The following is a 20467-nucleotide window of genomic DNA, read 5'->3' as shown; positions in this document are numbered from 1 at the left end:
ATTTCACCACAATATGTTGTACACGTTGTGAAGCTCTTGGAGACAAACTGTATTATAATAAGATTGACTTGAGTTTTTCCCAACACATGTACAGTACAGAGTACCTTCTTGGTTTCAAGACAGACCAGCTGAGGCCACTGAGCATGACAAACAGGAACAAGGAAATGAGAATAAAAGCAAATATTTTCTTGCAAGCATACAGTGCAGCATACACCTGCATGGAAAAGCCACTGAAGGCACATCTGCTCAAAGTAAACACTATGTAAAAAAAACCTGAAACCATGTGAGCTAACCTGTATTTCTAGTATTAGCTCCATCTTTTAATAATAATCTTTTCCAGCTACAGAAGCCAAACAGACTGACATACAAGCAATTCATCAACTGTCTGCATAACTTTCCCAAAACAACATTGGTACAGTTCCCCCTTTCCTTTAATCATAAATCTTTACTTTTACTCTCTTACTCTCATTTTTCCATCTATTACTCACTCTTTCCAAACCTCCTCTCCATATTTAAACCCCAAACATCCCACTTACTTCAACTCCATGGTTGCTCTCTTTTCTTCTTCTCTTCTCTGGGGTGAAAACAAACGCTGCTCTCTGTCACCTAATCCTTCATCTCTAATATATACTGTAGTGTGTGCAGTGGGCAGAGAGGGGAGGGCATGTGAGAGGCCTGAGCGGTTACAATAATCCAAACAGACTGACCGGGAGCCACTGGGTAAGCACAGACCGAGGGGGAGGGCCAGCCAGTGGTGTAGAGGGAAAGAACAGACCAATCAGAGGGTTTAGTGAGGCTAGAGGAGGCGGGGCTTAAAGCTTGTGCCACTCTTTAACCCCTGTGAGGGCAGAGTTCCAGAGGCATGACCAGCATGGAGGAGAAACTGATAAGGAGTGACAGAGGACCTGACAGAAAGAGAAGAGGAAGGGAAACCAAGCTGTCTAACAGGAGACAAATTATTTGTCCAAGAACTGACCCTAGTACAATAAACAAAGCATGGTTTTTTTGTAATAAAATAAAGAACAATTGAACCCTGATGTCATGTGCACAATTTTATCTTAATTTCCAAGGAAGGCCCCAAGTGCACGTCATCTTTTCTCTGTAGCAAGCTGCAAGGAGATAAGCCCAACTTGTCAAATCTTAAACACCTATGTCCCTAAAGAGTTGAACATTTGCATAATCTACTGCATACTGTAAAACAAATAGTTTTAACATTGCCATTCTGGAAAGTTGAAGTTGATGTGAGAATTCAAGCGTAACAGCTGGCCAAAGTCACAGTAATTGAAACAAGATGGTCCACAAATTAAAAGCCACAATAACCATAATCCTCTGAATAATGATCACTGTGCAGTCATACACAGAACGTGATAGTTTAGTGTGCGAGTGAAAGTGCAGTTATTCACCAGCTGAACAAGCATGTTAGTATCTGTCCTGTTTGCCTCGAGGGACTCTGTGCACTGAAGCAAGGCCGGTAAACAAGACGGAGATGATGCAACAGAACCAAAGACTACAACTCAGCAGAGAGACAAGAGGAAGAAGAGGACTACTTTACCCACAAATCACTCGAATAAACCAATACAATACTCTTTTTCTTATCACTCTGAGAAATATAAACATGTTTTTTACTATTAGCAGCGTGTCTCGATGGATGGAGATGTCGGTCGTTGCAGTCCAACAACAAGCAAATGTTAGCGTAAAATCAACCATTGCCATGCGAGCAGGTTAGCTTGCTGACGTTAGCTTGCTGGTGTTATGCCTATGTACAACCTCACCGAGCCTCCAGCATGGCTGCAGACTCCTGGTCTTGTTTTAGGCTAATTTTACAAATTTCTCCAATGTTAATTGCAGTCTAAAAGGCAAGAACTTTGCCATCATAAAACAGTCTTAGCAAAATGGTGTGCATCCAAGTAAGTTCTTGACCTTGAAAACAGCAGTTGAGCAAACAGTCAATAGTTGTTCTAGTGATTTTAATCATATAACATGGAGATTTTATCAGAGCAAAGGACTTTAAGTGCTCAAAGAAAATAAAGAGATTTGAACATGTGCAAATGATGAAAAGCTCCCGAACTTTCTAAACTGGCAAAATGGTAATTAAACTCCAGAAACATCAAATCAAAGAATAAGTAAACAAGACAACTTATCAGATTCGAAATGTCAATAAGACAGATCTTGCCCAGTACCAAAAACACACTGAAGTTTGATGCCTGTGCCTTTTTGCAACACACACACACACACACACACACACACACACACACACACACACACACACACACACACACACACACACACACACACACACACACACACACACACACACACACACACACACACACACACACACACACACACACACACACACACACACACACACACCTTGACAGCTCAATCTTATTGGCAGGCCACAAACTGTGTTTGTAGTAATTATCCAAATGCATCTGTTCCCCTGTACATCCACTCCCACTTAACTGGATTACATAGGACATGGCTCTGTGCATACACAGGGATATGATTCAATTCTCTTTCAGTTTAGCTTTATATGAAGAAGACTGACTGAAGAACAAAGTAAAGGACACCAGCTGAATATATCTCCTAAAGATCCAGAATTTAAATCCACAACCAACCACACATTTAGGAGCTCCAACAATATACTGTACACACAATTTACAACACAACTATAAAACAAATTAATAATGCCATTTTGATCCCTGAGAGCATGAATAAAAGAATAGGAAGAATATGAAAAAAACATGTGAAAAGTATAGAAAACACAAAAAATTAATACAAATGTTGAATTGTTTCTACAGTGCCTAAATGTGACATGGCTCGTGACATTTTACGCTAAAAACAACAACAAACCAGTTGCTCAGGACATTGTGTATGAGTACCAGTTTGAATGTCGCTACATAATTAAAGGGAGTCCAATGATCAACTGTAGCCAAGTGTGTAGAACATTAGATATTAAGCAACAAAAGCCAAAACAAGAGTATACCAGATTGTTGGTGTTATTTGACTACTGCGTCTCTCGTTCCCTGGAGCAAGGAAAACAAAGACAAACTGCTCGACCAAGATGCAAAAGAACAGACGGAGCGAGAACACAGAATAATCTGAAATGCAAACAGTCAGTCTGAATGACAAGCGTGGACACAAACACACCGTGCACTGGTGGCTATGAACTACCCGTTTGTCTTCCTGCTTTTTAACTCTACCTTTTCATCTCAAATAAAATCAAGTAGCTGAAACAAGTCATACAAAAAAACTGGCTTTATTTAAGAGGCACCATCAGTACATTTGTTATGCTTATGGTAATCGTTTGGGTGGGTCATGTTCTTTTTGTGCAGCGCTGATATCCCCTGCTGGCTGGAGCATGACATGCACTTTTTCATCATGATGGGGCTTGTTAGTTCACACAGCCAGAGCTGTGATTGTGAGCATAGGAAATGTTCGTAGCTACAGGAAAAGGAAGTCTGAAGGTTGTTTCCACTTAAAGATATCACCGGCAATTTCCACTGGATGCGGAACATCTCTGGGATGTCGACGGAGTCATTAGGTTTCCATTAAAGTCAAAGTGTGCATTTCCACAGACTGCGGAACGTCTGCGTCCCGACTCCGTCCCAGTTCCGTCAGTCCGCAGCCCTCCGGAGCAGATCCGCAGAGCTTCTATTTTTGACAGACGACAGAGAGCAGATTAAATATCCGGTTAATTTTCAAAATAAAATACACCGTGCTCACGGCGGATCATATTTCCCTGCACTACACCTTGAAAACACAGCACAGAATTGTTTCCCCTCTACTCCTCTGGATGGAAACAAACTGTTGTTGGTTTTGTGGTTCTATTCTACCTGAATTCGCGAAAACTTGTGGGTCCTCGTGACTACAGCTGTCAGTCATGGCCGTAGCCGTTCCGCAACAAATCCGGACCTGGTGGGTATTGACGGATGGCGGAGCACGCAGCGGAGCCGGCACGCAGCGGAGCCGGTCCGCAGCCGTTACGCATCTAGTGGAAATCCTAGACCCCTGCACACTGCCTGCGTGGCGTGAGCGTGTCAGCTGCGTGGCATGTCCGTGTCCCATGTTAAAAGGTGCAGTAGGTAAGAAAAACTAACTAGTCATATTTGCTGAAACTGACCCTATGTTCGAGTAGAACTACATGAATCAGGTAATTAAAAAAATAAAAATAAATCAGGCTCCTCTGGCACCACCTACAGCCTGTAGTGCAACTTGCAAAAATCCACCGCTCCCTGTTCAGATGCACCAATCGGGGCCAGGTGGGGGTGTGTCTAACTGCGTGTCAATCACTGCTCATGCAAACGCATTCATTCTCCTTTGTGGGGGGAGGGGCTTAGGAGACCGTTTTGGGCTTTAGCGGAAAGGGGGGAGGGACAAAGAAGTTGTCGATTTTCAAATTTTTTGGCTAAGTCCTGGATCTTCGCAATCCTACCTACAGCACCTTTAGCAGGTTAGAGCTTGCACACTGCCTGCGTGACACGCACGTCTCAGGCTCGGCTCAAGTCGCGCTGAAAACGCGTGCATGCTAGAAATAGGACCTATTTTTCACGCGACACGCAAGCGTGTTGCAAGCGTTTCAAGGCAAAATAGAATACTAAAAGACGTTTTATATGTCATTTTGACAAAAATACATTTAATAAATGATATTTTGATGTTTGAAAGTCTCTAGGTTTTCACATAAATGCAGATATAAATGTAATTTACAAAAACAATAATGATAAAATTTTCAAATATTGCACCCGTCAATACAGAACAAAATATTCTGTAGCCTATTTTGCCGTCAATACTGCCGATGTTGTCTCTGCTGTAATTAAAATCAGTATATATTTATGTTTATGGGAAACATACATGTGTACAGACAGCTGCTAGCCTTCATCAGACACGTTCTGGTGCATCAGACACGTTCTGGTGTGCAAAGACATAGAAAACGCCACGCAGCCGCCACGCAACAGAAACGCCACGCATGCAGTGTGCAACAGGGCTAACAGCTGAAAACAGCAATGAAGATAAAAAGTAAAACAAGAGAGAATAAACACTAACATTGTAAATATAATGCATGTGATCTTTTGGCTTAATACCACATGCATTGTGGCACTCTAGTGTTTTTATGAGACTTGGCTACACTTTGTAAAGCATCCACTGATAAAACAGCTGTCTCAGGGATGACGCGACCAGTCCTGAAGTGCCTCTTGTTGTCTTTTGATGTAAATGTCGAAACCCTTCACACACAAACACACTGTGACTGCTCCAAATCCTTTACACTTAGAGCTACTACTCAGTCAAGGGTCACTAAACTGGCTGATGACCAATGCTAATCAATTAGCTCTAACCAGGCATAGGTACAAGCCCATTGACCCTAGGAGGTTAAAGGGTGACAAGGCAGTAAGCCTGCAGGGCCATCAGTCCCTGTACAAGCTGAAGGAAAACATCAATACCACCACCAGTCGACATTCGCAATGGAAAACGACATCTGTCTTTATCTGGGTAATCAAATGCTCATGGCCACCAAATCTTCCTTACATCATACACACAGTTAGCAGTTTGTTTGGTACATTTGTACAATCTAATACAACAGTAGTCCTGGAATAAATCTGACCTGGGACTATAGCATTGCTTGACATTTTGTACTGATATACAGTAGTCTCGTTTTGCCAGACCATTTACACACTGCTGAGCGGAGGAGGGTCTGGCTAGTCTACATAGCATTCCAGGATGGGAGAAAAACGTGCTGTGGTTTATTAGCATTTCTTTAAACCAATCACAATTGCCAGGGGCGGCGCTAAGGTCCGCACAGAGCCGCTGTAAAATAATCGTGTGAGAGAAAACTCAGATTGGACAGATAGTCTAGCTAGCTGTCTGGATTTACCATGCTGTTCTCCTGGAGTTTCAATTGACCTGTTTTTTTAAATAATGAAAAATCAAACCTGCCCATTCACTTTATTTATTTAGCGGCACGGGATGGGACGGGACAGACAGACACACACAGAGTGTATTGCGTGTGGCTCCAATATATTTTTGAAAGGGCAATGGCCAATGGCGAAACACCAACCCTTATGCCATCACACTCACTCCGACCAATAGTGGAACTTCATCACTTAGTCACAGAGCAACAAAGTTTTCGAGGTCCTAGGGCTGGTCCCTGCGGTCCACCCAAAAACTGATAACTCAGTGTGTAAATATGCAATCAACTAACAGTTTGGATCTACTGTAAAAGCAGTTAGTCTTCAGCCTTGATGTATGACATGTAATGCATTGTGACAAATCAGCCAACTATTACATGCAACAGTGAGGTTAGGTTCACATGCATTACTCCAGTACACCGAGTCATCTCGATTAGCATGAGAATAGTCCCACAGTTGCAGCGCTGCAGCTGCAGCGCAGTGTACTGCAGTGGTGGGAGAGTTATGCAGCCTGTACTGCATCACGCTCTACTCCCGGTTCCCAGAATCACTTACTGCATTCAAGCACCGCTAATGTCACAAAGACTAAAACAACTAGGGATCAGACATCAAAGGAGGAGAAACACACTCTCACACACAGAGATAGAGGCAGACAGAGAGAGCAGGCAAATGTAATGGGACGTTAATCCACTTTTAGTTTATCTAAGAGGATCCATGGAGCCATCTAATGACATGAATATGGCTCGGTGAAGTGCTGCTGAAACAATGTTATATAAAGACAAAGTGATGTAACAGTGGTGCAGTCAAACAATATCTTTATCGAGTAATGTATAAAGAATTGTTCCTGTCAATTAATCACTGTAATTGAATACTTATCCAGTCTAAAAAGATTTGAAATTAATTTCAAATTTTTACAGTTTAGATATTTTCACTTGATGTTCAAGTAGAATGTTAAAAGGAACATTTTGGGTATTGTGTTAGAAGTTAGATGATAAGGTAAAGTACCACTCTCATATCTAACTATGGAGCTAGAACCAGGAGTTGATTAGTCTACCTTAGCAGAAAGACTGAAAGGGAAAAAGCACTTAAAACACAAATTTGTCATTTTTACATTATGGTTTATGTACGAATTAAACAAACAAGATACAAAGTGTTAAATGGTGACCTTAAAGCGTAACTCTCGCCAAAATGCAACCTAGGGTCTTTTTGTGAATGTACCCGAGTCAAACTTTCGTTTAAAAGCATAATTAGGACGGAAACACCACTTTTAATATTTTTCGGTCAAATGGCCTTTTGAATGGAACTATGATCTCATCAAAATTGCTATTTTCGACACAACATGAAACTTTGCTCAAAGTATCACCAGGGGTTCTACACATGAACTCCAGCATTGAGAACATCGTTTGTGTACACAGAGTTTACTAAAGAGAAAGTTTTGAGCAACTCACGTAAGCCGTTGTCGTTTACGCTATCCGCCATTTTCTCAGTCAAAAATAGTCAAAAATCTCCGAATTTTCAAAAAAATCTTTTTCAACTACAAGGTCAAAACGTTTTTTTACTAACGACAAAACAAGAAATTATCTGTGCATTTACTGTATATGGAACTAAGCTTTAGGAGCTTTCCATCTTTACTCTCCTCCCTCGACTATTTTTGACTTGAGAGATGGACGGCGACCGTAAAAGCGACAGCTACAGTGAGTTGTTCAAAACCTTTTTTAGTAAACTCTGTGTACACAAACAATGTTCTCAATGCTGGAGTTCACGTGTAGAACCCGTGGTGATACTTGGAGCAAAGTTTCATGTAGTGTCGAGCCTTCTTAGTGTTGTAAAAATAGCAATTTTGATGAGATCATAGTAGTGACCCTAGCTCTCCCATTCAAAAGGACAGTTGACCGAAAACGAAAATATGGTCAATCTTAAAAGTGGCGTTTCTGTCCTAATTATGCTTTTAAAAGAAAATTTGACTCGGGTACATTCACAAAAAGGTCGCATTTTGGCGAGAGTTACGCTTTAAAAAGGTCCCATGACATGGTGCTCTTTGGATGCTTTTATATAGACCTTAGTGGTCCCCTAATACTGTATCTGAAGTCTCTTTTATATAGACCTTAGTGGTCCCCTAATACTGTATCTGAAGTCTCTTTTATATAGACCTTAGTGGTCCCCTAATACTGTATCTGAAGTCTCTTTTATATAGACCTTAGTGGTCCCCTAATACTGTATCTGAAGTCTCTTTTATATAGACCTTAGTGGTCCCCTAATACTGTATCTGAAGTCTCTTTTATATAGGCCTTAGTGGTCCCCTAATACTGTATCTGAAGTCTCTTTCCCGAAATTCAGACTTGGTGCAGAATGCAGCCACTAGAGCCAGTCCCACAATGAGCTTTCCTTAGTATGTGCCTTTTCTGTGTCTGTGGCTACTGAGGAGGAGAGAGGGGGGGGTGTAGGGTGGGGGTGTGGCCTTGACCAACTGCCACTTTGCTCGTTTGAAAGCCATGATGTCTCTCTCTCATGGGTGGGCCAAATTCTCTGGGCGGGCAAAGCAGAGAAAGGGGAGGTAACCTTGCTCCTTATGACCTCATAAGGAGAAGATTCCAGATCGGCCCATCTGAGCTTTCATTTTCTCAAAGGCAGAGCAGGATACCCAGGGTTCGGTTTATTAATGTAAAAAAAACTCATAAAGTTAAATTTTCATGCCATGGGACCTTTAAGAGTTGCTGGTAGGAAGATTCTTGAATGTCTGAGAGAGACAAACTGTTTCTAGCTTGATGCTAAGTTAAGCTAGTCTGGTTCTCTCCAAAGTTTAAAAAAAAAAAAAAAAAAAAAAAAAAAAAGAATGCACCTCTAAATCTTAGACGTCTTGCCTGTACAGGCATACGGATATGACAGTGGTATTGATCTTAAGTGTATTCCGCAAATTTCTAATTATTCCTTTAAACAGCTTTTTAAAGCAGAGGTTCCCAAACCATGCTCTCTTTTTTAGAAGCTGAAACAATTCTACCCCCGATGAACTGGATTCTTATCAAACAGTAACAATACTGCAGAAACTAACAACAAAACGAGATGAAAGTCATTGAATTAACATGAACTGCATGCTGCTTTTGAGGAATGTTTCTGGCTTGCAAATGAAAAAAGTTAAACTGTGTTCTTACACACAAACACTGTCGACCGTGAAGTTGAAGGAAGGTGGACCTTTACATTTTGATTCATGAGCATCACCTGCTTTTCTTCTCTTCCTTGTCAAGTCTGTTCATCTTGTATTTTACATGTTGTTTTTCCTTTCTGAATAAATCTTGTTCAGCCTGAATATTGCTAGCCTTGCTAGCAGCAGATCACTCTTCTTTCTATATTGTTCCCAAATAAATCAGATATTTTGACTGGTCGTTCTAGGGAAAGGCACAGGTGGTAACAAACAAACAATAATAATTATGTCTCTTTTCCAGCAATTATTGCAGCTGAAATGAACTAATTATCATTCATTATTTGTGCTGTGGAGAAGCTGTAGTTCAACTTTAGTATCAAATCTAATTGCACGCACTGTAGGCTACTCACACACACACACGTACTGGGAATGAACCTGCTGTTGCTGTAAATGGATTATTGAACTCATAAATTAGCACACCACACAGGCATTGTTGCACTTCACCCGATTCGATGCATATTTTATGTTAAACCAAAAATTGAATTCTGCATTTTGTAAAAGCGTCTTCTTCTTCTATTTTTTGGATTAATGCACGTCTCACATAGAATCAAGTGGGACAAAATGTGGACAAATCTCAGCTCATGTTTTCTAAAGAAAGACTTTTAAAGATTTAAGTTCCGATTCACTCACCTAAATGTTATCGTTCCTGCGGGACGGTGTGGAAACTAAACTAATAACGCATGCGGATGTAGAATGACAGCCGGGGATCCTTAACTGGACTTTTCAGTTGAAGTGCTGTGTTTGTCTCTTCTCCTCCACCGTGCTGTCTGCTGCTCTGCATACAAGAGCTGCAGCTAAACTAAGAGCCGCTTCCACTCTCTTCCATCTCACTTATTAAAGGGATCCATCCGCCGACAATAAAAGCGAAAGGCAACCGCTGCCGGATGCAGTCAGTATACTCAGAGCTAATCCACTCCCCGGGAAAAAAAAAAAAAAAAACGTCATCAATATTACATTCACGTGTTAAAATAGCCTTGTATCCATGCATTATTTCGGCTTTTCCCTTCAGTGGTTATACAGGCAGTTTGTGTCCTGTCATATGTGAAAAATAGCAATTCATATCAAGTTATATTATTGTTTCTCTGGATCATTATTTTGAGTAGGCCTTCGTGTCTGAAATGTTGTATATTTGAATGGTTTTTCTTCCTTCCAATAAAGTGGTGAAAAATAAAAAAGAATTTAAGGAATAGGCGAATTATATTTCCTTGTTATATCCTACAGCCTATAGAGATTTTAATAGATTTTTAAATTTTTAAGTGTCTCGGTTTGTGTGAAAAAAAAAATTTATATATATATATATATATATATATATATATATATATATATATATATATATATATAGTGAAGCTATATTATGTAGTATGTGTAGCCTATGAGTGTAATAGTGGTTAATACACAGGTTTAATATAAAAATTATTATATGTCCTCTCAGTGAACTCCCACTTATTTTTTAACATTTGTTTAGTGGTCACAAGGCATAAATAAATTATCTTTTTGTCCCTTTTTGTCCCTTTTTTGTCCTATATATATATATACATATATATATAGGACAAAAAAGATAATTTATTTATGCCTTGTGACCACTAAACAAATGTTAAAAAATAAGTGGGAGTTCACTGATGAGGACATATGAATAATTTATATTTGTGTTAACCCATGCACCGTGTTAAACACTCATAGCCAACACACACTAACACAATATAGCTTCACTGGATTCCACTGTAGTCAGATACAACTATACAGAAATGTATGTTTTGTGTTCATTTCTTCATCATTTAGTAGGTTTACGATCAAGGGCGTAACCTTGGGTTCAATGTGTGTGTGTGTGTGTGTGTGTGTGTGTGTGGAAGGGGGGGAGATCTCCACTTTTAAAGATTTTTTGGGGGCTTTTTTCACCTTTATTGGATAGGACAGCTTAAGACAGGGAAGTGGGAGAGAGAGGGGGATGATATGCAGCAAAGGGCCTGCGGGTCAGAATCGAACCTGGGCCGCTGCGGTAAGGACTGAGCCTTAGTACATGGGGCGCATGCTCTACCAGGTGAGCTACCGGGGAGCCCCGAGAACAAATTCAGTGAATCGTTCGTTTTTATTTCACAACATGCCCATGTCATATGCACATCTTGTTGTCATAAATTACAATCAAGAGGCTTTTTATGTGATTTTGTGTGAGAGAGATCTTTCTGAGGCTTTGCCTAAATGTGCTGTCACGATAGTTAGCATGCTTAGTCACATGAGATCTTTTATCCATTTCTCACCACTGATGATCGGCCTTTTGTTCACCTCTGACCTCTGTCTGTTGATCTTTACCTCTCACCTCTTTAGCCAGGTTAGCTGTTTACAGTCTTTGTGCTAAGCTAACCTACTGCCAGCTGTGGCCTAATATCTAACAGACAAATGTAGTCTTATCTAATTCTTATCCAGACAGCAAATAAGCGTACTTGTGCACCTAGTTACATTCCACCTCTGAGAACAGATGCATTGTGTAGATAAGTACATTTCAAAAACTAGAACTGCTATTATCAATCTGAGTATCTATGATAACCAAGAACTAAAAAGAAGAGAAGTAGAGCAGCACCGGCTCTACCTCTGATGGGACATCCCAGCACCAGTATAGTAACTGTGGTTTCCAGTCAAGCCCCATCCTTTCTTATGAGGGAGGCTGTTGCCATGACAACCCTACATTATGCAGCAGTCCATGAAAGACTCTTTTCAGATTAAAAAAAAAGAAAAGAAAGACAGAAACAAGTTATTTGCATTCCTTTTCCATTAAAGATTTTGTGTGATAGAAAAAAGGCGGTATGAGGTTCATTGTCTGGATGTGTGGGGGAGGGAGGGAGGGAGGGAGGGGGTGATCTTGATGCATTTGAACGCCTCACAACTATTTTAGAAAACCAATGCGCTGTGTGTGTCTCAGTCAAAGGCCACCTGCTTAGCATGCAGTGCACAATCGCAGGCTCGGTGCAAATATTTCTGTTTGTTTCAGCATCCCACCTCTGGGGTTTTTTTTAATTTATTTTTATAACTTATAACTTATAACAGGTAGCCTACAGTAACTGCTTTAAAACTCAAACTTCAAGTCCATTCAAACAGTGTAGATTCACACCAGCAGATTGCACAAACACAAGGAATTAAACTGTGAAATACTCGTTCTTTAACTTTGAATGTGAGGGTGAAAATAATCCAGACTTTCTTGCCTTGAGTGATTTCGATAAAGAATCAAATTGTAGCACCAAAGGAGCAACATGTAACAGTCAATACATCTTGCAGCACAATATTCCGCAAATATCTGTTGACTCTGTAAACGCAGCTACAGCCTATACTGCAGAATTAAACCAGAATATTCAGACCAGAGTTTGACCATGATTTCATGATCTTGCTGTGATCATCGCTGCCTGCACCTGCTGCTGCCATCACTCCAGCAGAGCATGGCGGGATTAGCAGCCAGAGTCCTGTGAATGGCTGCTGAATAATTGACCAACTTCTTTTGTCTCATTCACGCTGTTTTAAATGAACATATGTTGAGGACCAAATTGCAATGAAAGTTTGATGTGGAAATGGTAATTAGAGGGGATTTCATAGAGTGAAACAGTTATTAGGGACGGCTGTTGTTAAATGTACCGTATCAGCTAAGTGAAGCGACTGTACAGTGACAAGGAGAAACAGCAAATCTGACTCTGCCCTTTTTGGGGAATAGGCCTACTCTACTCTTAAAGGTGCAGTAGGTAGCCTTATAAAACTAACTTTCTGTCATATTTGCTGAAACTGACCCTATGTTCCAGTAGAACTACATGAAGCAGGTAATAAAAATAAAAAAATCCAGCTCCTCTGGCACCACCTACAGTCTGTAGTGCAATTTGCAAAAATCCCCCGCTCCCTGTTCAGATGCACCAATCAGAGCCGGGGAGAGGGTAGGGGGGGGTGTCTAACTGTGTGTCAATCACTGCTCATGCACACGCATTCATTCTCCCTTGTGGGGGGGAGGGGCTTAGGAGACCGTTTTGGGCTTTAGCGGAAAGGGGGAGGGACTGAGAAGTTGTCGATATTCAAATTTTTTGGCTAAGTTCTGGATCTTCGCAATCCTACCTACAGCACCTTTAATGGACAGTGTTGTGTTATTTCTGCTCTGATGCTAGATAGCAGAAACAGCAGGCAAGCCAGGAGGATATCTTTTTTTTTTGCATTACAATCTTTGTGCAATGGGACTTAATATTAATCACATTTTTAACTTTTATTAAATGTATTGCCGTGTCTAAGAAGCTGTCAATGAAAAACAACTGAATAAAAAAAATCATGTAAATTTCGCCTCAAGTCCTCAGACTGGCAGGAGTTGAGTTTGAATGTGGCTTTGATAAAATGCTTTCAGAGACCATTTTTGATGCAGTAAGGGGTACTTTAATATTTAACTTTAACTTTCATAGCAGCAATGATAATGTGTGGACTGATCCAACAATACCTGTTTGTTATATTATTCAACCAACAATTATTCTCATTGCCACATAATCTGCTGCTTATATCCTGAATAACCAATCAATCTGCTAGGGGTGGGGGGAAAAATCGATTCGGCGTAGTATCGCGATATTTTCTGTGGCAACACTGTATCGGATTGATTATTTGATTATCAAAATAGTTGATTCATTTTGTGTTGCGCAACTGATCTGTTAAAAGACACATGGTTTCAGCTCTAAAGAGACATTTGACTGTAACCCAATGGGTAAGAAGCAGTGTCCAAACAGAAAAGGGAAGCACATGAATGCAGTCTGTAAAATACTACAGTGTGTGTGTGTGTGTGTGTGTGTGTGTGTGTGTGTCTCACCCCATGTCTATTTCCTCCAGTTTGCTCTCCCTGTCTCGTCCCGTCTCTCTCTCTCTCTCTGTGTCTGCGGGGGTCAGTTAAGTGGCTTGACTTTCACCACGTGTTCCTGTCATGTAGATCGGAAGACAGAAGAAAAAGGGAACGTTAGCTTTTCTCCACCAAACACTGACAAAATATTGTCAATTAATTTTGTCCCTGAATTCTTATTAAAAAAAAAAAGACACCCTGAGCCTTTCAAAGTGCATGTTTTTATCGGATGATTTGGCTTGCCTGTACTGTACAGTCTGGACAGTCCTCTATAAAGAGGGTGTTGTATTTCGATTGGCTGCTAATCTCAGTGGTCTCACACAGATAATCCTTGTAGCTGTGGTAGAATGAGACTAAATCCCAGCATGTTGGCATTACATTTATGTGGAAATGGTGTATTTGTGAAAGGTCAGGAGTGGTTGGGTGTGACACTGTGTCCTTTTAAAGTGACAGGGAGTAAGGTTATCAAAGGGACACTGGAATACAACTCTTAGTAGACTGTCACCTGGTGTTACACAGCAAACGAATGAATTCACATGAACTCAAGATTGCGTGATAAAAACGTTGCTATAAAAAGGTCACAGCCTCATTTTTTGGGGGGGCATATTTCCATTTTACAATTCCGTGTTTTGGTTGCCAATGCTGGATTTCAGATTCAGTTGACTGCAAACATACTAACAATCAGATTTGGATCATTTGAAATTGACCAAATATTATTATTTTTTTTATTTCTAACCCCCAGCAGACTGCTGTGGTAAATGTGCACTGAAAATGGCTCGTAAAACAGACAGAAGTTGTGACTCACTCTCTCTAGGGATGCCGTGTTGCTGTGAACTCCTTCCTGTCCAGCTTGTTGTCTGATCCCTGCTCTGTTTCGTGACGTACTTGCCGAGCAGCAGAACATCCCCCAGCTGCTCTTTTCATCAATCAAACAAAAAACAAAAAATCCAAAACAAGAGCCGTGGCTGCCTCCTGCAGCAGTGTCAGAGTGAAAGTAAAGAATCTACTCCTCGGCTGTTAGGTTGAGCTGCAGGATAAGGAGGGATTGAGAGGAGCATAATCCCTCACACATGCACAGCAACTTTGATCTCGAGATAAACGTGCCAAGTCGCGACATCTTATGCTATTTACCCCGATGGAATGGCTTTGTAAACAACCTATGTAGTTCTCATATTATTTTACCTTTTGTATTTTTACTCTGTTGATTTGATATTGTGTGTAATTAGTTATTTTTGTTTTGTTCCCCCTTTCCTTCCTTTTCAGTATTTTAGTTTCTTTCTATTTGAATTGGATTATGCATTGGAGATTTTCATCTCTCCATCTCATCTTTTATTGATTTTGTGTATATGAAGCTGTAGTATTTGTATATGTGTAAACCAATAAAAGAAAATGCTATACAATACATAGTCCTTTGTCTTGAGCTAAACCCATAGCATATATGCCTATATCTAAAGTACTAAGCCAAACCAGACATACTTTTTGTCCATTATGGTTATCATTTATTCCTAATAGATCCAAATATGTTACAATTATGGTAATACATTATGAACAGTGTTTTTTTTTGTTGTTGTTGCTTTTATTAAGAAAGCAGATGTTCCTTGAGGTGCAATTTGTCTGTTTGTAGTTTACAGTCTCTAAAATGATTACAGTCTTTTATATCTGAGCATAAAACCATTGATTATAGTGTAGAAACCAAGGCTTGTATGCCGAAACGCATTGGAGTACTTTAAGATTTATGATGACCAAGCCATAAATAAAGGCTTAGTATTTTTCTAAAAGAGAGTGCCTTGGAGTTTCCTTATTGGTTTCTACATAATGATTATCCCATCCAAAGAGCACCTCAAGCTAACTTTTTGAGTCCAGGAAGCGCTCCGCTACAGACATTTCACTGATTATAGTATTTGACCCAAAAAACTGAGGCCTTTTAAACAAATTCAAAATCAAGATTTCCGTTGAAGGTCGAACACGATGGGTAAACAACAGAAGGCCGATGAACAGTATTATAAAGAAACTACAGAGGGCTAGAGTAACTTATATGTAATGTAAAAATAAAAGGGTGCTATTCTGCATATCTCATTCAGGTTGGTCCTAGTGACCAGCATACAGTATTTCTAGTGTATTTACTCTAGATCAAACCGTTTGATGCTGCTTTGCCTTTTGTGGTTTTAGTGTGACTGTTTTAAAGGGTTACACTTTACTTGAAGGTATCTACATAAGAGTGACATGACACTGTCATGAACGTGTCATAAACATTATAAACAAGTCATAAACGTTTATGACATAACGCTTCTTTCATTCGTTTTTTTGTCATGACAAGTTAGGATTAGGGTTCATGTGTCATGACAGTGTCATGTGTTCATGACAGTGTCATGAACACATGACACTGTCATGTGTTCATGACAGTGTCATGTCACTCTTATGCACATACCTCTACATAAGTCACCTCTCTCCATTTTCTGAAGGTCACTGTGTTTCACATGATGTTGACATTGGGTTCTGTAAGATTTCTCAAAGCTTCAAATCAAAAACTGTAACCAAAAACAACAAAATGACACACACCGCTGTAAAATATTCAAATGTAGCAGCCAAAACAGCAGCGTTTTCAAACCTAGAAACAAATCCGAGAAGTGGCTGAGAGGGTCATTTACAGGACTGCTGGCACACGAGATACTCTGCTGCACTCTGCTGGTGTAGACGCTGAGGTTCACCGATTCTGTGTTTTTGTCATAGACCAGAGCTCTTTAACAGGGCCTCAGAGTTACTGCAGGGGGGGGTACCAAATTATTGTACATTTTTTGAAAGTTTTTTATTCCAAAAAAAATACATTTATAACCTGAGACTGGTGCGTCAGAGGGGGATAATTAAGTCAAAAGTTGCAAAGAAACTCCTGCACACTGTCTAACTTGCAAAAAATAAATGTCATAGTAGGCAACGTTTCGATACTAGACCATCATCAGGCAACATTAATGAAGGGAGTTTCTTTGCAACCCTGGAAAACTTAGTTTTTTTTAAATGTCTTAACAATCCAACAAATTACTGGCAAATATAAATCAGCCTATTTGTGAAAAAAAAATCACATTGATCATAGGCTTACTGGCTTATAGGTAAGGTAGTCACCGAGCCAGCCATTAGTATTTTATATGCACTGGTTTAATATGTAACTTTATTTTATACAATATGTAGTTGGGGGTCCTTGGCTTAAAAAGGACCTCCCTGTCATAGACTGTAAAGCACATATGTCAAACTCAAGGCCCCCGGGCCAAATCCGGTCCCTCGCAGATTTTGATCTGGCCCACATATCAATTTAGGTTCACAAATTTCAGCCTACTTAATTTTTCTCACTTTTGCCGATGCTTTTCGGCCTTTTTTCTATGATGGCTAAGGAACTTTTTTGCTGACTTTTTTAGGGCTTTATGTCGACCAAACTGTAAGGGAGAAGGCTTCATAAGACATGCAATAATACAGTCAACGATATTGGACTTTTTCTAAATAAACTCTAAATGTCTGGCCCTTGACGTGATTCTTATTTTCCAATGTGGCCCTTAGTGAAACGGAGTTTGACACTACTGCTGTAAAGGCTTTTGTACTTTTGCTTCCCGGAGTGTTTCACTATAAATAACTTGCAAATATAAAATCTGCCTGTTTAAAACCAAACCATATACAAAGTTGACAATAATCTGGAGGAGATATTGTCAACACAGTAATTTGATTATTTATTTAATTTTATTTTACATATTAATTTTATCTTAAACAATACTAACTTCTTGTGATTTTTGGGCATTATAGTGGGAATGCAAAGCTTGAAATTAGCGGTCAGTTTCCACATTGTGGCCTCAAGACTGCAGAAAACCATCTATTTTAAACAGACAGACAAAGAATACGGATAAAGAAAAACCCGGAACAAGTTCTCAGTTTACACAGCAACATGTGAATTTTATTTATTTCTCGGAGGTCATCATCAGAAATACAAACTGCAGAAGAGTAACGTCACAATTTGCAGCCCTGTGGCCTAGTGATCAGAGATGATCATATGATCAGTCTTTACTTTTTCATTGGGAGGCTTCGGACCAAGCAGAGCGGTAGAGCACCTACAGTACACGTATTGTTAAACTACAGCAGACACGTCGACGGTTCTCATCACAAAGTAAAAAAAACAACACACACTAGTCATTCTTTTCCAGTGTGCAAAGTCCTCCTTGGGGGTAAATCAATGCCAAAACAAGGGACATTTAATCATTTGGTGAAAGATAAATGAAGGAAATACATATTTATACTACTAGAGAAGCAGCAATTCTGTTGGTAATGAATTAAAAAGGGCAAAAAAAAAAAAAAAGATGAATTCTAAATAATATTAAGTCACATATTGTGAGCACGTTTTGCATAGTGACTTGAAACAATACCATATATACAAAAGGTTTGCGGACGGCGTGACCTTTCAGGTTTACAGAGCCGTTAGTAAGCAATCGTAATTGATGTTTGGGCTGTTACTATGGTAACCATCCCGTAACAAGGAAGTAGTGGCGAAAAGGGCAAGTAAGTATTCAAATTCCTCAGCAGCTCTGCTGCTGTAAGCCAGTCAGATAAAATGTAAAAGGGCACCCATTGTAACGTTCGGGGGCTGTTCAAAAGGTGCAAGCAGCGTGCATTGTGGGATACACAAAGGACGACTCTGAGGACAGACAGTGCAGAAGACTGAGACAGATTGTAGGCTATACATTGTGTCCAGGTTGGAGGAATCGCATCTATACAGCTGTTGAAGTTGCAAATTAAGTTGGTGTGTTCATTCTTTGAACAGCCCGTTCCAAATAATCCAAATGTAAACAAAAGTTGATTCCACAATTAAACTTTGTACGGAGACAAATGTATTGTTTAGGCTAAAGACACATTATTCCTTGGTTTGAAGGTTTATACAATCTGTGTGATTTTAAGTTTACAGGAAGATATACTTTAAACAAATCCTGAATGGGGTTTCCCCAATCTTTACTCAAGGTCCACTTACTAGCTTTTTCCAGAGCTCTCAATCGTGTAAAAACTGTTGCTTCCACGGTGAATTTGCACGCTCAAATTAAAGAGGTTTTTGATTGTATTTTAGGCTGAATAGCAGTAAAATATTAATGAGCTGTAGCATTCCCTGACACATATACTCACTACTCAATTTAAAAAGTAAAGAGCTGAACTACAGTAGGTGATTAATCAATCAATCAATCAATCAATCAATCAATCAGCAGCAAAGTAATCAGCAAATTTTGACAATCAAATCGATAATTAAAAAGGGAATATATTTGGGTTTGGACAAAGCAAGCATTTTTAATAAGTCTACTCTGGCTTCTGTGCCTTTTTCACTGTCTTCTGTCTTTTTATGGACCCACTGATTAACCAAGAAAGTATTGGTCGGTCAGATTGATCGATTAGGAAAGTAATCATTAGTTGCAGCCCTCCGTTACTTCACTTGATACTGTTCAATTTAGGCTACATGCAGACCACACACACAGTGGCACGTCACACTGGGCCTTTTGTGTCATCGGTACATCAACTTCATTTGCATTACAAGGAAGAGGAAGACACCCATCGCATGTCAACGCACTGTAGGCCAGGGCTCTGATACAAGATATGCATGCTTGGATCATTTTTGAAATATCTGTGCGCTCACATACTTCACTCTTAATGCTATGTAAACATATTGATAGTCAGAAAAATACTATGTCTTTACATTATGTACAAAGTGTATCACTACGAGCGTATCACTAACCAGCGGAGTCACTGTTTTTCAGCTCGGTGGGATGGAATGTAGGAAAAGTTTCTACTCTCCTTTTTTACGATCGAGCAGTTACTACTGGTGATGGATCGGCTACATTAAGCTTTAAGGCAATGCACTGTCGGGAGTGTTGAGTGCTGCCATCAAGGCAATGGCACAATGCAGTTTGAAAGGCAAGTGGTGTGAAATGGTCAACAGGGCTGTATTTAGCCTCAGTCTGTGCCTCTCATGTGTTACCATTACATTTGAGTCATGGAGTTAAGAAATCAGTTCATCTTTAAAAAGTAGTTCTTTGTATGAAAATATAAAACAACACAATGTAGGCTAACAGCTATATGGACATATAAAACAGTTTTCATTTTGTTTCACATTGTACAAATCATTTTCGGCTACCATATTTCGATTAGGGGAAACATTAGCACAAATTGAGAAATTAAAGCAACACCAAAGCACTTTTCCTCTTCGGTCCCCCTACAGGTTGGAAGGGGAATTGTCCATTACGGCTGTCGTAACGTCTTATTACCGTAGGTCTCATTATGTCTCATTCGAACTATAGATCCGCTACCCCATCTGGCAAACTTGCATAGTGCGGTTATAGCCGGTAGAGGGCCGTAAAGCGAATGCAGAAGTGCCGTTCACCCTTTTACGAGTTTACGATTTTGGAAACATTATTTTAAAGGTACATTATTTTGGTGTAAGTTTGCCAGATCGGGTAGCAGATCTGTAGTTCGAATGAGACATAAGAATAATGGTAATGGTAACCGTAA

At 39.8% G+C, this 20467-nt stretch overlaps 1 protein-coding gene across 3 annotated transcripts in view; it reads right to left on the bottom strand.

Annotated features, from left to right (window-relative positions):
• The window catches only part of trim2a (tripartite motif containing 2a), a 41532-nt gene extending 26655 nt beyond the window's left edge, over positions 1-14877 (bottom strand). Inside the window, exons 1-2 of one of the 3 annotated variants that reach the window (XM_039798505.1) lie at positions 14751-14877; positions 13919-14024 (exon numbers count right to left, since the gene is read on the bottom strand). The gene's annotated coding sequence lies outside the window, so the exon portion shown is untranslated. Of the gene's footprint in view, positions 1-536; positions 700-9735; positions 9964-13918; positions 14025-14750 lie in introns of those variants that run through there. The other 2 variants (XM_039798485.1, XM_039798495.1) reach the window with 2 other exon arrangements.
• Positions 14878-20467: the final 5590 nt, after the last annotated feature.

The sequence above is a fragment of the Perca fluviatilis genome, chromosome 1 (genome assembly GCF_010015445.1).
Source record: "Perca fluviatilis chromosome 1, GENO_Pfluv_1.0, whole genome shotgun sequence".
In the NCBI taxonomy this organism is placed as follows: Eukaryota; Metazoa; Chordata; class Actinopteri; order Perciformes; family Percidae; genus Perca; species Perca fluviatilis.
The sequence above is the reverse complement of the archived record's forward strand: the minus strand, read 5'-3'. Positions and strand labels throughout refer to the sequence as shown.